Source organism: Pleurodeles waltl, chromosome 7 (genome assembly GCF_031143425.1).
Source record: "Pleurodeles waltl isolate 20211129_DDA chromosome 7, aPleWal1.hap1.20221129, whole genome shotgun sequence".
In the NCBI taxonomy this organism is placed as follows: domain Eukaryota; kingdom Metazoa; phylum Chordata; class Amphibia; order Caudata; family Salamandridae; genus Pleurodeles; species Pleurodeles waltl.
Genome location: NC_090446.1, coordinates 1,239,217,992 through 1,239,230,742, shown reverse-complemented (window position 1 = coordinate 1,239,230,742; position 12,751 = coordinate 1,239,217,992). Strand labels below are relative to the sequence as shown.

Here is a 12,751-nt window from a genome sequence, read left to right as displayed (position 1 = left end):
CAGCCATCTTGGCTGTTTAAAGTTGGCCGCTTCAAATCCTTTGTTCGTTGAACATTAAATGAAGAGTAGTGGTTTAAAGTACGTTTCGGAATGTAAGCATTAATGCCAGATATTCACAAAATTGTATTATATTTTCCATCAGTAAACACAAATGTTCCTACTTTAGTTATGCAGAATTTGCAGACTTGTGTTATGATTACTTAGAAAGTAAACGTGAACTAGGTGAATCTTGTGTTTGGGACCAACTATTCCCTCATTAATGGTGCTCGCTATTTTCCACACTCCTACTTGTCAGTGGCCTTCATTAGTAATAGACATGATATTCTGCTGAGGAATGTGCATGCCCTGGATGAATTGAGGGGCCACCTCACAGAATGTCTTGCCATTCTTGTAAGGGAAATTTCAGCCCTGTCCATAGTGGGTCACTGAGGCACCTGTGTTTCAGTTTTTCATAGATTTGCACACGAACTTGCCGGGAGATATCAAACACACTTAGTAGTGACATTGATACACTTGTGTTCTTCGCTAGGTCTCATTCCATTACAGCCATAAACCAGAGTTTTCCTGCCTGGTGACTGCACTGGCAGAGGTGTTTAGGTGGATCATTGATGTACGACATTTATACATGAAGTTCGGGCAGGTGCAAGATTTTCTGGATATCCATATGAGATCAGTGTACATACATTTGATGTAAATGGGAATCATTCACGTAGTCTGCATGTATTCTCAATATGTGCATTGCTCTCATCCCTCCCGGACCAACGTTGAGTTTCACTGAACTTGATGAAATATAACCAACTGTAGCAGAATCAAGCCAAAAGACAATTGAGGACTGTAAAAAAAATAAAAAAAGCAAACTTTTTTCTGCTAGAATTTGATACCTGCTAAAGCTTTTGGGTGGCATACACATTCAGAAATGTACACCACCTTCTGCTTGGACATTTTGTCTGATTCAACACTCCTTTCCACCAGATTGGAATAGAAATTACACAGACTGTCATAGAATCCTCTCTCTCAAGTTATCTCCCAGATCTTCTTGGAAGAATGTGAATGCTATCATGAAACTGGAGTGAATTCTAACAGGCGGGATAACTACAGACGAGTTTGAGTCCTCATGAAACTGCATGTGACTGTCTATCATCATCGTTGAGACACAAACCAGCTTATTTTCAGAATTTCCCACAGTGGTGGTTTGTTAGAGAAGGGCTTACTAACATATGAGCAGTATTAGGAAGAGTGTGATACCAGTAATCTATTTGACACTTCTCCTCAGCTGTCATTGGCTTAACTTGAGATTACACCTATACCCAGTGCAGGTACAACAGCTTTGTGGTTTTGTTTCATTTATTGCCTTTAAAAAATATACTTTTGTGTGCATGTCTGAGATATAAATCTGATAGAAACTTATAGTTGCAGACTCCTTACCTTTTAAATTTCCCCAGGAGTCAGTCTGGATCTGGAGATTTTCCTTGAGCAGTAGTCTTGTATGCTGTTAGGGGGTGTCAATCAGCTCTGTGTTCGGTGTTGTGCGTACCTGATGTGACGTTGTGAGTCATTTATAGGTGCCAACCTGATACCCTGCTGTCAGTTCTTGTCTTTCCATGCCAGCCAGTACTCATCTGAAGAGAGCAACATCTCGGTCAATTTTTAATTGGTCTTTTTTGACTTTTTGTCAAAGATTTTTCATGTTGGGAAACTCCTGGTGCGTCAAAGATGTCATCAAGGAAGACCAGGTTCAAGCCCTGCAGGTCTTGTCATCAGGCAATGTTGGTGATGGATCCCCACCTTGTGTGCCTTTTGTGGCTGGAGTGCGACCACAACCCAAAGTCGTGCTCCGAGTGCTGGGACATGAATCCGAAGGCTTTGAGGGAGTGGTCTCTAAAGCAGATGGCGGCCTGGAACTTGGCTCTGCATAAGTTTTGATCTCGTTGAGAGGAAGGTTTCGGGATCAGTCTGGGTGCCCCAACCTTCTTTGTCCCACTCCAAGTTCTCAGTACGTTCGGGTAAGTTGAGGCATAAGAGTAAGTCGAAGAAGGCAAATGTTCTTCGACTTCACCTCGTCCGTCGGCTGATGAAACAAGGGAGAGGGAGCATCGTCATTCTAGGCTTCCTTCTGCAGAGTCAGCATCTGGGCTGACTTTGCATTTCCCAGAGATTCCGGGACCAGAGCAATCCCTGACCAGCTAAATGATTTTTTTGAGGCTGCGTACCTCATCTTTGGGCAGTCTGACTCCAATGAGGTGCCACTGAGTCATGAGGGGCCCCTTTGGGTTCTGGGCCAGCGGCTGTGGCCTCGGCTCTGAGGAACACCCATAGAGCCATTCCTGGATCTGAACCAGTGCCGGTCGTACCACTTTGACCTTCCCCGGTGCAGGTTCCGACATCAAAGCGCCCAGTGCTGTCATTGCCCTCGTGCAATGCCGCCCCATCCTCATTGCTGACTCAGAGACGGATGGGCATAGTAAACCATCAGCAAGGGTCTTGCTCTATGTCAGTTCCTGAGCCTTATTATTATAGGCTGGATTACAGTGAGGAAGGGGAGGAGTTGCTGGACCCATTAGAATACCAGCCCCAAGACTCCATGGGCTGGTGTGTGACTATAGGTGAAGCCAGTGGACTGGATGCTTCCCCAGATACTGCCATTCTTTCTCCCCCTACCATGGAGGATGCTTCATATTCTTATTCTGTGGTGGTGTAGAGGGCAGCCAAGGTCACGGACCTTGATTTGCCTCCATTGGCAGTGAGGACAAACCTCCTGACAGAGGTGCTTCAGCCTGGGGCTTCATCTTCTGAACCCCTGAGCCCCTTTAATGAAGCCCTTATGGATGTCCCTCTGGTCCAAACCCAGCACAGGGGCTGCTGTGGAACAGGACTTTTGCCTTCCACCATCGCCCTGCACCAGGTGACCCAGGTTTCCTGATGGAACACCCCACCCCTGAGAGCTTGGTTATCCAGTCCTCCACTTCCCAGTGCGCATTCCCTTCCGCACCCCCAGATAGGGAATCCAAGAGGTTGGACACACTTGGGAAGAATATGTTTTCTTTCTCCAGCCTGGCATTGTGGTCAGTGAACACTGCATGTCTTTTGGACCGTTATTCCCACAAGCTGTGGGATATGGTTGCGCAAGTGCTGCCGCAGGTCCCTTAGGAGGCCCAGGCTGTACTTTTCCAGGAAGTTGCCAATGGGATAGATGCAGCAAAGTTCATGATCAGATGTGGACTACACACAACCGACTAACTGGGCAGAGCGGTTGCATCAACAGTAGCCCTTAGGCACCACGACTGGTTGAGGACATCTGGCTTTTTGGGGGATATCCAAGCTAATCTTATGGACATGCCCTTTGATGGCACCCGTCTCTTCAGAGAGAAAGTAGACTTGGTGCTCGAGTGCTTCAAGGATTCTCGTGCTACAGCAAGGTCCTTGGACCTCGCCATGGCCCCTTGTCTTCCTTAGTCTGCTTTTTGCCCCTTTCATCACTACAGAAAGGGTGCCCAACCACGTCCGTTCCCGTCCAGCCACTGTGCCACACATGCTGCCCAGCCTCTGCGTGGCTGGGGACGTGGGATCCACCGTCCATATGGACCAGGGAGCCTGGCCTGTCAACTGCCCCCCTCTGCAGCTGCCTCTATACCTTCCTAGTCTGACATTTCCTCACCAGGGACCAGTTGGAGGCAGTATCCGCCATCACCTGTTTCTCTGGCAGTCCATCACATCAGACAGTGGGTTTTCCAGATAGTCCAAAAGGGCTATTCCCTACCAATGAAACTACACCTTTATCAATGCCACTGTCCTACATCAGGATGACGGAAGATCACCTGGCACTCCTTCAGGAGGAAGTTACAGCCCTCTTGGCCAAAAGAGCCATCGAAAGGGTACCTGTGGTAGAAGTAGGTAATGTTTGTTATTCCCCCTACTTTCTGGTGCCCAAAAAGGACAAGGGCCTCTGCCCTATCATATACCTTCGTTCCCTCAATCTCTTTCTCAGGAAGGAGAAGTTCAAAATGCTCACTCTGGCTCAGGTCTTCCTCCTGAAAGAGTGCCAGGTGATCTTCATGGCCTCCTGCATCCTGCTAGTGATTTATGCTAGATGGGATATGCAGACTCTGCAGTGGGACCTGAAGTTCCAGTGGGCGCAGCATCAGAGGAATCTCTCTGACATGGTCTAGATCTCAGAGGGAATGGCACAAGACCTGCAGTGGTGACTAACGAACCACGATTGGGCCTCTCCTTTCCCCAACCAGATCTGACAGTAGCGACAGATGCATCATGCCTGAAGAGCGTTGGCATGCCACCTTGATTGTACAAAAGAGTTCCGGGTGGATGATCAACTCTTTGTTGGTTATGAGGGTGTAAGGAAAGGTCGGGTAGTGCAGAAGTGAAAAATCTTCAGATGGGTCGTACTCTGCATCAAAATCTGCTGTGCACTGGCCAAAAACTAGCAACTGATGGTTTTCTTGCTCATTCTACCAGAACTACAGCTACAACCACTGTGTTAGCACGTGGAGTTCCATTCCTTAACACCTGTCAGGCAGCAACATGGACATTCTTGCACATGTTAACCAAACACTACTGCCTGGACAGTCAGCTCCGTAGGGACGGGTACTTTGCCTGTTTGGTCCTGCTGGACTTTCTAGTTTGATCTTGATTCGCAGACCCACCTCCGGGTATGGTATTGCTTGGGTATTTAGTCAAAAAGGTAAGAAATCTGCAACTAGAAGTCTCTATCAGATGAACAAGTTACCTTCGGTAACACCTTATCTGTTAGACACATTCTAGTTGCAGATTCCTTACTGACTTACCCATTCTCCCCGCCCTGCAAACTGATTTCTAGGGACAGGGACTCCATTTCAGGGCATTTCAGAGTTTTGATGTACCAGTGATCAAAGTTCTTCATGGTTCAGTACTTCTGGCATGGAAATTCGTGAAAAGAAACTGAAGTCAGAGCACCGGTGTGGCACCTATTTAGTCTTGTGACATCATATCCAGAGCACACGACGCCAAAGACATGCACAGGGCCGATTGATGCCACTTAATGGCACGCAGGGGTACTGTTAAAGAAAAATCTCAGGATCCATACTGACGCCTGGGGAAATTCAAAAGGTAAGGAATTTGCAACTAGAATATGTCTCTGCCAGCTAAAGCATTACAGAAGGTAAGGAACTTGTTCACTAGGTGGCAAATTGTCCTACAACTTAACAGGAATACATTTATTCAGTAGTGTCACTGCTGATTTAACTGCACACGTTCTTGCTGTACCTATTAGGAAAGCAGGGATTTCAACAGCTATATATGTTCTAATAATTTCAGACTTCGAGAAAAGTGTGGCGCAGAGACATAAAGTCAACATGGAGATATGTCATGTAGTCAGAACCAGTGCTAAAAGCTTTATTGTGCATTTGCTGCTCGCCTTTAACCATTGGTAATAGCCTCAATATGCTTGCTTGCTTTCACTTTTGACCATAAACGCAAGTGTTGAATTAACTGCAGGTAATGCCTGTTAACAGAAGGCAATAATGCCTAAATATTTGGGGTATTTACTGTAACAGACAGCAGCATGCTGTCATTGTGGAGCTTGGTTGAAGAGCAGATCTGCATTCGAGTGTTCGCTTTTGCTCTACTGCAGGAGGAGCTCTGTTCCAGATTGTTCGGAAGAGCTTCAGCAAGAAAGAGAGTGAGCTAGATCATAAACATTTTGCCTGGAGCTGTTGTGTCCTTGGTTGCAAGTTAAGGCAGTGGCTGGTGCACACACATTTTATCCCCGAATGATAAAAGCAGGTGTACGGAGGGGTTAAGATGTGAGAATCTGTGCATTTTGGTTGTGGTTCCTTTTGTAGTACTAGTAGGTGTGTTTTGTATTGACGTGTTATGCTGAAATTGTGTATTATATTTGCTGAGCTGTATTGTGCTGTATTCTCTTTTGGCTCTTTTGTCATATTATTTATGTTTTGTGTTGCGTTATTGCGTTGTGTAAAATTTCCAGCAAATGCTGCTACTTTTCCAGCCAAAAGCATCACATTCCTTTAAAGTTCTAGTGATGAACAGCTATTTATTATTGTCTAAGGTTGTAAAAAAGCGCTGCTTCATCTCTTCACCTATTCAAGACCAAACACGTGGCACGGGCAATTTCTTATGAATGGTAATCAGCGGGGGTCGGTCAGTCTTTCATCTGAGCATCTCACCTAATAGACCGCAGGTAGATTTCTTTGTACTTCCGATTCATCGCTGCATTGGCACGAGAAAGTCTCAGCTGGTCAGTGTGCTGAAGTGAGGCTGGGCCAGAGCCAGTGGTTTTAAGACAGACTCTGCCTAACCCCTTTCCCCAGAGATGTTTACTGTTTTCTCCTAATTCGGGCTTTATCTGTTAGTTGGAAGTGCGTCGGCTCGTCGGTGAACTCCTTTCCTAGTATAATCATAATAAATCCGAACGAATTGTGTGCATCAGCAGAGAAGAGCAGGCGGCCGCGTAGCTTCATTTTCGCGCAGCAGCTGCACGCTGGCTCGCTGTGAGAGTTTACCAGCGCTGCATGCAGCTCAGGAGTTGCCTAATGTGGTTGTGCCCACGATAAAGAAAACGTCCTCTGACAAGCATGTAAATTATTTAGGAATTGCAGCCGATGCCAGCATGTACTCCACTGAGAAGCTGTCATTAATATTGCAGTTCGTCATTGAAATCCAGCCTTGCATGATTCAGAGTTGACTGTGAGAAACGTCACCGCGTAGTCCTGCTCGAGCCTGGAAAGAAACCTCTGCCAGTAAATCCGTGACTTGTCCCAGCATTGCCTCCTCGAACCTGGGGACGGCGGCAGCTATTGGCTAGCATGTTCGCACTGGTTTCCAAAGACCTACGGTGTGTGCCGGGCTGCGAGCCCCGGTGCTACCCGCTGTAGTGTCAGGTAGAACAGAAAAACAAGCACTGGCAAAGCCAATAGCTCGCGCCTATACAAGAGCTATTGGCTTTAGCAATGTATTTTGACAAGTGCACCAGTGTGGCTGCTGTTCAGAGTGGCTAAATGTTAGTGGCGCGGAGTGTCACAGTGGCGTGGGGGAGTAGAGTGTCATAGAGTGCATTTGTTGGAATGTTGTAAAGTGGAATAGGAGGAGATGAGTGTCAGAGTTGAGTAGAGGGAAGTAGAGTTCAGTGATTTAGTGTCAGAGAGTGTCATAGAGTGCATTGGAGTTGGGTGGAATAGGGTGGAGTGTGATGGATTAGATTGGGTTTAGTGGGGTGGATTGAGTGGAGTGGGGTGGATTGATGTGTGGTGGATTGGGGTTCATTGGGTTTAATTGAAATGGGATTGGCTGATGGGAGTGGGGTGGATTTGTGAGGGGTAGATTGGATTGGGGGGTGGTTTGGAGTGATATGGCTGGCATGGGGTGGATTGGATTAGAGTGAGTTGCATTGGATTCACTGGATTGGAGTGGGGTGTATTGGATTGGAGTAGGGTATTCTGGATTGGAGTGGGTCGGGCTGGATGTATTGGAGTGGAATAGGCTGGCTGACTTGAATTGGAGTGCTGTGGATTTAACTGGGATTTGGTGGGCTAGATCAGGGGAGAGGGAGTGGTGGACTGGATTGGAGTGGGTTGCGGTGGGGTGGATTGGATTGGATTGAAATGAGGTGGGATGGGTTGGCCTGGAGGGGGTTGACTGGATTGAGACGGATTGGATTGGCATGGGATAGATTGGACTGGGGTGGATTGCATTTAGGTGAGGTGGATCGGTTTGGCCTGAGGTGGACTAGAGTATGATGGAGTGGTGTGAATGGGGATTAAATTCATTGAATTGAGTGGGGTGGATTGGATTGCATGGGTGAATTAGGGTGGGATGGATTGGATTGAGTGTGGTGGATTGGATTGGAGTGGATGGGGTGGACTGCAGTGAGGTGGGTTGGATTGGAGTGAATTGTGGTGGGTTGGCCTGAGGTGGGGTAGACAGGAGTGGTTTGGATTGGATTAATTTGGATTGGGATGGTATGGATTGGATTGATATGCAGTGGGTTGGATTGGTGTAGGTAGGATTGATTGGAGAGGGACGGACTGGATTGAATTGGGGTAGATTAAGGTGGTTTGAAGTGTGTTGGACTGGACTGTAATTGAGTGGATTAATGTGGATTGTATTGGAATGGGAGGGACTAGGGTGGTGTAGGTGGATTTGATTGGAGTGAGATGGAGTGGATTGGAATAGGCTGGGTTTGATTGGAGTAGTGTGGGATGGACTAGAGTGGGGTGAGTTGGATTGGAGTGGGTTGAATTGATGTACGTTGGGTTGGATTGGAGTACAGTGGTTTGGATTGGGGTGGGATGGATTTGAGTGGGATGAACTTGAGTGGGATGGATTGGACTGGAGTGGGGTGGACTGGACTGGAGTAGGGTCTATTGGACTTGAGTGAGGTGGATTGGACTGGAATGGATTGAGGTGAATTGGATTGCAATGGGGAGAATTGGACTGGGGTGAGATGTATCAGCTTGGAGTGAGGTAGACTGGACTGGACTGGGGTGGATTGGACTGGAGTGGATTGGGGTGGACTAGATTGTAATGGGAAGAATTGGATTGGGGTGAGGTGTATTAGACTGGAGTGGGGGGTAGATTTGACTGGGCTGGATTGGGGCGGATTGGATTGGAGTGGGGTGGACTGGATTAGTGTGGGGTGGACTGAACTGTAGTGGGGTGGATTGTGATGGATTGGAGTGGTCTGAATTGGGTTTGAGTGGAGTGGATTGGATTGGGGTGAGGTGAAGTTGACTGGACTGGAGTGGGGTGGATTGTTTTGGATTGGAGTCGGTTGTTTGGGACTGGAGTGTGGCAGGGTGGAGTGGTGCAGGTTAGAGTGGGGTTGATTGGAAAGGATTGGAGTGGGACAAATTGTTTTGGATTGAAGTGGGCAGATTATTTTGGATTGGAGTGGGGCAGATTGAAGTAGGCATATTATTTTTGATTGGAGTGGGGCAGATTGTTTTGAATGGAGTGGCGCAGACTGGTGTGGGCGAGATTGTTTTGGGGTGGAATGGGGCAGATTGGCATTGGGTAAATTGTATTAGGGTGGTTTGCAGTGTGGTGGATTGGGTTGGTGTGATTGGATGGGAGTAGGGTGGATTGGAGTGGGGTAGATTGGGTTTGATGAGAGCAGGGTGAAGTGGGGTGGAGTGTGCTGGATAGGATTGGGGCGAGGCAGATTGGAGTGGGGCATATTGTTTTGGATTGGAGTGGGGCAGATTGGAGTGGGGAGGATTGGAGTGGGACAGATTGTTTTGGATTGGAATGGGGAAGATTGGAGTGAGGCAGATTGTTTTGGATAAATGTGGGGCAGATTGGAATGAGGTGGACTGGAGTGGCAGATTGTTGTGGATTGGCGTGGGGAAGATTGTTCTGAATTGCAATGGGGTAGATTGTTCTTAACTGCAGTGGGGCAGATTATGTTGGATTGGAGTGCAGTAAATCGCAGTGGGGCAGGCTGTTTTGGATTGGGGCAGATTGGAGTGGTACAGATTGTTTTGTATTGGAGTGGGGTATATTGTTTTGTATTATAGTGTGGCAGAATGGAGTGAGGTAGATGGAGGTGGGGCATATCGTGTTGGAATGGAGTGGGAAAGATTGTTTTAGATTGGTGCAGATTGTTTTGGATTAGAGTGGGGCGAATTGAAGTGGGGCAGATTTGTTTGAAATGGGCTGGGAGGATTGGAGTGGGTTGGAGTGGTGTAGGGTGGATTGTGGTGGGGCAGATTAGAGTGGGGGGTATTGGGGTGTACTGCACGATTATACGTTAAAGCATCATTTCATAAACTGAACAAATACAGAAACAACATTGCATTTCAATATTTTGAACTAGATAATCTTTCAAGAAGAACATCCACAAGCAAAAACAAAATAAAACATGAGTGGAAAGTGAGAAAAGAAAACTTGTAAAAATAAAAGAAAGTCAGCTATTAAAAAAAAAAAACAACAACATTGCAAATTTGTTTGCCCTGCTGGGCACGTCTTTGGTATTCACAAGCCTTCAGGTTGCAGGGCACTAGAAGTTGAAAAAGACAAAATACTACCTCAATCACATCAAGAGCAGCAGATGGGAACTGATTAAGTTGAATCAATCAGCGCTTGGTCCCTGCACCACAGAAAGGAATGGAAATGATGCCAGGCCTGAAGTGGACAAATTATGAGGCTGTAAAGAAGGGGGCCATACATGCCAACAAATAGTACGTGACAGGCGGACTCCAGGCCCTTTACTGCACACAAGAGAGTCTTGCAAGCGAGACACATTCGCAGGCTTATATACTTGCAGGCTCGACCCCAAAAAGCAGATGCCTCCTGGCTTCTGTGTTTGCATGTAGTGTACTATGAAGGTCTAAAACATGCAGTGGTCGCCAGAGGTAGAGGCTGCTAGCTCTGGCTTGCCCTTTTAAACTGTGGCATGTCCTTGCGACCAGTGCTTTAAATTAAAATATAGAAGTGGTGGTACTCACTATCCACAGTACCTGTTTGCTCTCCCTTTAAGTGCAGCAGTGCTGAGAAGTGCAGGCACTCTTGCTTTCAAATTAAAGACATGCAAGTACGCAGTACCGGGCAGTACCTGCCCAATGAAAGTATTGCTTGGGATACCCGGGTAGCAATGATGCATTTCCCAGAGTATTAAAAAAAAAAATGTCTAAATTATGCAGGAAAACGTAACATTCAGGGTATCTTTTTTCTCACACTGAAAACTATTATCTGCCAGAGAGCTTTCAGTGTGAGACACAGATGCATGTTGTAGTTTCATAATTTGGTATGACTGATTACATTTGTTGTTTAAACACAGCAGATCTAAACACACCTTGAGAACAAATGTTGAACATTTGTCCAATAAGCAGGTTTGGTGGAAGAGGAGTGCTGCTCTGTAGAGTAAATCAATGGCAGGTTGGAAGCACGAGTTTGTAATAAACCTGAAACATTTTCTTCTAGATTTTTGACCAGCAATGTGTCCATGGTTTTAGATAGCCTAATTTTCCTAATTCGAACATTAGGACATTTACATGATGTACAATGCTGATTCAACTGCACACCCACAAAGATCAGCCAACTATCCTAGTCACTATTCTCAAAGAACACATTATTTTACATTTCATTTTTACTTGTTATACATAAGGGCACATTGGTGGTTGTCACTTGCAGAGGATTCATTTGATAGTCATAAGTCACATTTATCTGCTCAATTAAATCCATATGAAACCCCTATCAGAATACTTCTTTAGTAATCTGAAATAAATGTTTCTTAGTGGGTAAACCCAGTTGATTTTTAAAGGTTGTGTGATATTACATTTTGAATGGTAAGATGATGTAATTTTCAGTGATGTCTTCAAAGGATCAGAGTTGGATGATATTTCTTCAGCTACCTTTGCTGAATAGATGTCCATAACAGTGCAGCAGTAATTTCACTATGGTTGGTGAGTCAGTAAAGTAGGGCTATGTTTTGGGAGAACACATACATGTGGGAATTACATGAACTTATCCAACCATAGCGAGTGTCTATTCTTGGAATACATTTTCATAAGTGTCGGTCATCTCCAGGCTTATTTACTCGCAAATCATTCATCATCTCATCTGTCTATTCATTAGCGACTAACTGAAACAGCACTACACCACAGGGTCAATTAGATATGAGGAAACTAAAGTAATGGTTGGGACATACTGGAGGGCCATTCAGACTGTTTTCCAGAGCATAGGCATGAAAGTGAAGCCACTGTCATTTCTGCTTGACACAATATTCCAACTCCACATCAAAAATACTGTGAAAGCGTTACTGTTGCACCTGTTAAGTGAGGTCAGTAAATAGACCCCTAAATTGCACACTGTATACTGGCTTTGGCTCTAATCATGCTCAGAATCTTCTATAGGGACAATCTGACAACTTTCAGAGAGGACCATCTCATCTCAGGCAGCATTGACTAAAACGAACACATCACTCAAATGCTGTTGCTCTCTGAATGGCTCTCGACTAAGGGCCTGGTTTAGATATTGGCGGATGAGGTACTCCGTCACAACAGTGATAGATATCACATCCGCCAATATCTAAATCCCATAGCGTATAATGTGATGGAGTGACTCGTCTGTCAATATCTAAATCAAGCCCTAAGTCTTAAGCTGTTTTGAAAGACAGACTGTCTTACATACCAGGTAATTCATACTAGCTACAAATCAGCCATATGAAATACGTCATGGTATCCCACAGACACAAGGAGCTTCTGACTAGAAACACCAAAACTGAGAAATGAGCAGTGACAGATGGAGGAGAGAAAGTGATCTTATATTTTTCTACATAATACCACTGTTGAAACATTTGTCTTGCCTAGAGAACCGCACTGAAGTAAAACTGGACTACTTAAAATACATCCTCGTCTCTTACCTGTTTGGTAGTGTCCAGTGAAATTAAGACTTATTCTGAGGGTGGTTCTGTGGGGTACAAGAATCAGCAACTCAATTAATGGAATGTGAGGCCTAAACCAGATAAGGCGTTGTTAGATAGCTACAGCACAAATTTTGAGGAAAATCAATAAATGAAAAACAGTAGCTTTAACAAGTTCAATAAGGGTAATTAGAAGTCAACTGTAGTCTTTGGAAACCCACGTAATCCTATACAGAAAAACTTAACAGATGGCACTGTAAGGTCAGAACAGACACATACCTTTCTAAAAGAAAACAGATGGTTTAGGCAAGTTTGCATCTTAAAAGCTTGGGTGCCCCAAAAGTGAGAAACCCACATTATCCCCCTTTTCTTAGGTGC

The 12,751-nt window shown here is 45.5% G+C and overlaps 1 protein-coding gene across 1 annotated transcript in view; it reads left to right on the top strand.

Moving 5' to 3' along the window:
* Positions 1-12,751, top strand: part of DNAH9 (dynein axonemal heavy chain 9) — a 975,671-nt gene that overhangs the window by 494,825 nt on the left and 468,095 nt on the right. The window lies entirely within an intron of this gene.